Source organism: Nannospalax galili, unplaced genomic scaffold, assembly GCF_000622305.1.
Source record: "Nannospalax galili isolate Female #2095 unplaced genomic scaffold, S.galili_v1.0 scaffold726, whole genome shotgun sequence".
In the NCBI taxonomy this organism is placed as follows: domain Eukaryota; kingdom Metazoa; phylum Chordata; class Mammalia; order Rodentia; family Spalacidae; genus Nannospalax; species Nannospalax galili.
In genome coordinates, this window is record NW_008355253.1 from 1,109,142 (window position 1) to 1,113,515 (window position 4,374).

Here is a 4,374-nt window from a genome sequence, read left to right on the forward strand (position 1 = left end):
GAATGTAATATGCACATGGCTGAGGGAGAATCATCCCCTATAATTCTGCTCAATGACTGACCTGTGTGTTGCACTATCAACATGCCAAACAAGATGGTCCAACTGGTGCAATAGTGGCCCATCTACTGTATTTTTTGGATATAATGCCTACTCTTAGGGGGAACACACATCTGGTACTGTAGGCCAGACCAACCCCCTGTGGCCTGGGAGAATATAGGGTCCAGTAGGAAGCCACTGCAGTTGTTTTCTTAGATGGATGTGACGCACCTGCTAAAATAACATCCAAGCATTTGTTTTTACACCCATAGGTTAAGTGGTTATAGCAGCCACTCTTTAGATGCTCTTGCTTCTTGCTGTTTGTGTTTTTATGGTAGACAGAATCCCACTGAAATGGGCCAACAGCCAATGGAAAACAGACAATGTAGAGATCTGAACGTTCAGTGCTGCCACAATGGGAGGAAGATCATCTCACACCTACCACCACCTCCAAGGCTCAGGGACTTTTGTGGCAGAAAGAATGTAAGAGCTAGAGGAAGGGGTACAGTGTTACCTAGAAATGTCCTCCAACCACTATGCTGGCAAGCTATAGTCACACCTCCTTCCCACACTCATCAAGTAGTTGAGGGGGAAGTCAGTTATCTCTCCCACCCCATCAGTCGACCTTAGCTGCAAGTGGGGGAGGGACTAAGGATAAATAAGCTGAAAACACCATATAAGCTCTCTTGCATTTTGTGCAGTTGTAGGGAAGTCACAGTATCTATATTTCAGTATGGGCTTTCCAGTTCAGCCATAAATGGGGAGGGGGGTGGCATCCACTCTTCTGTAAATATATACCCATCCTAAGCACCATTAGCAAGCCCAATAAACTTGTTAGGTTATTTTTTTTTAAAAAGAGAAAATAAGGAAAAGACTTCCCACACATTTGTGACTTATAAATCACATTTATTATTGCCCACAGGAAATTTTATGCTTTATATATGTGATGAATTACATGCAGCAATGAATGTGTGACATTTAAATTAAAAAATAAAAAAAATAAAAAAGAGCAAGAACCAAAAGGACTTTGCTGGACCTTCATAGCTCCTGAGAGTGACACATGGTCAAGTCACTGCCAGATCAGGCCTCCAACCCCAGAGTTTCCTCAGGTGTTGTGGCATCATTTTCTTTACCTGGACTGGGACAGCACCCTGAGAGAAGGATGGCCAACCTCAGACTCAGACAAGCAGCCTTGAGGAAATAAGGTTAGGATGAGAGTAGGATACTGAATAGTGAATATGATGTTTGTTGTGTGATCAGCATTAAATAAAAGGATATTCTATGAATCTTTTTCCATCTTATATATGCTAGTGACAGTATCATAGATGTGAGCTGCCGGGTAGCACTGGACCTATGTAGGACTAGTCCATGGAAACTGGACTCAGGCTTTTTGAGAGAGCAACAAGTACTTTAAAAGGCTGAGCCACCTCTCTGGCCCCTGTTATTGTTGTTGCTTTTGTTCACTTTTGTTTTTTCTTTCTAAAGCTGGAAATGCATGTTTCCAATAAATATTTATTAAATTGTTCATGAACACAGTATCAAGAATATTACAGTACTTTCTCCTAAAAGGCATCCATTCGTCGGGGGAAAAAATAAGAAAATGCAACAGTATCAGTATCTAAACAATTTCATTGGTTAATTAAGAAATTAACAGATATTAGTCACAAATTTGCTAAATGAATTGCAATATTCTGAATTATCAAATAAAAAATTGCTAAAGTTTACTGTTAATTTTGGAGGCATTATTTTTATAAAAATCTATTTCTTGAAGGTCTTGTTTTGTGAAAAACTAAGCCTGAGTTAATCAGAAAATTATGAATACTTATTTCCTGAAATTTGGAGATTAATTAATATTTTTTACAGTTTTGTACATTTGTCTTTTAATGTGATTTTTTTTTTACTGTCATGCATTTATCCATAGCCTGGTCTCCTACTCCCACAATTCCTTCATTGTCTCTCCCTCCCGGCTTTATTTTATTCTTTAAAAATTAACTTATTTATTTTTAATAGATTGGATCCAATTAGTGTTACCTATGTTCACATGAGCGTGATATCATTCACTTGGGCCTGGGTAGTTTCCAATATCACAAAGTAAAGTGACTCTCCCTCAAATGGCAGTCATAAACTGCTCTCTCTCTCTCTCTCTCTCTCTCTGTATGTGTGTGTGTTAGCACACTTAACATGATGCTTGTGTGGAGATCAGAAGACAACCTACACAGGGCCTTTACCCACTAAACTATTTCACCAGCCCTATAATTTCTACCAATCATCTTTTAAAAAATTTTATTTACTTTTATTTTATGTGTATGCATGTATTGCCTGCATGTAGGTAAGTGCACCTGTACCATGCAATGCCCGTGGAGGACGGAAGAGGCTGTCAGATTCCCTGGAACTGGAGTTATGGACAGTTGTTATCTGCCATGTGGGTGCTGGAATTCAAACCCAGGTCTTATGCAAGAAAGGCCAGTGTTCTTAACCACTGAGCCATCTCTCCAGCCCCTCTTCCAATCATCTTTAGCACAAAAACCCACCTGTAATTTGTGTAATTTGCTTGAAGTATCGTGTACCACAAAGGATTTAACTAATAGGCTTTCTTTTTGTTTTGAAATTTAGATTGTGATATTCTTAAAACATTGTATTAAACATCTATGTACTTTTTTTATTAGATAAATGTGGTCTGTAAGTTCTCTATGGGAAAGTTTTGGAGTATTATGTTTAATTTAAATGTATTAGCGGCCCATAATTAATTAATATCACATGAGAAAATTCACTTACACTGTCAAAAAACAAATAGCTTGTGCAAATATCACTTTAATTTTACTAGGCTATTCCTGAATTAAAAAGCCTTTTCGGTCATAAAATAGCAGCTTAGAACTAAAGTCACTGTTGTTATTTGAAGTCTTTTATTTTCCTGAATAATCAGTTATTTCTCTATAATATATTTTTCAGAACATCATGACACAGAATCATTTTATGTGAGCAGAATTAAAGTAATAAACGTTAAACAGTTGAACTTTTTGATAAGTGTAGAACAAGGATGTGTATATGCCTAAAGCACTTTCTTCTCAAATTTGTTAATAATTGTTAATGATTTATCTTTGATTATGAAAATGTCTTTCAAATTCTTTAAGTTATTTGATTCATATTTGTATACATTTATGCTTTGTTACTGAACTCCCTTCGGGTGGTGGATACTGTAAGCAAGATTTATCCTGGCTTCCAACGATAGTTAGAGGTACAATTCCACCAAAGTGTACACCAGGGAATAAATGAGCTTATGGCCTTAGTTACAGAGCAATGGGTGAGGGGTTAATTACAGGAGTATCGATGCTCCTCTTAAGTCTGCTTTGGAAAAATCTTCACCTACCATGGATGATGGATTTCCTATAGCTGCATAAATGGAACCCCCTATCTCTCTTAGCTTTTCCCAGCCTATATAATCTAAATGTTGGAAAAAGCTATTTGCAATTAGGGCTGAACTGCCAGCTATGTTTTGGGAGGTGAGTCTTGATACTCAAATGAGGGTCCTGTGACTCTCCCTTCCCCTTCTTCTATAATGATCTGTCTACAGTCAACAAGCCCAACTGTGATGATCTTTAGCAAGCTAGCACAGCTGAACTCTGGAAGATAGCCTCTTTTTGGCTCAGAGGACAGTCCTGTAGCTCATTCTTCTACTCTGTCACTTCTACTCTCTCTACTTTTTTGCTCTTCATCAGGATACAAGTGATGAAAGCAAAAGTTAAAGTATCAAAATTTGATAAAAATGAAGTTATAATACAATCATCTGAGGGGAAAAAAAAAACAAGAAATGTAAGAGGTGTATATAATTCCACATACCTGTAATCAAGGGTATTTAGAGGTGGTGGTGGAAGGATTAGGGGTTCAGATTCATTATTGACTACTTGAGACCCTATGTCTTCACAAAAAATAAAATAAAACAAAGCACAAATAACAGCAAAAATGCAAACAAAACAACCTACACAGAATGTAAAACATCTTTCTAGAATTCAGAAACTCTCATTTCATTTTAAAAAATGAAAGCAAAGCAAAATTCTTCTTTCATGTGGAAACTAAAACCCAAAACAATATGTTAAAGGAGACATCCATTATATAAAATTGATAAGATTCGTACTCTAGATAAAATTTTCAGTGAAACTGATGAATGGAATTAAAACTGTACAAAAGTAAGAATTGACTATTTTCTTAAAGTAAGAATTGACTATTTTCTTAAATCAGAATAGAGCAGCCCAGTCCTAGAAATGATGGAGTCCATTTGATAATCTACTTGGTGGAATATAGAAGTGAATTTTTCACAAGATAGTAAACACAGGTGTTTTT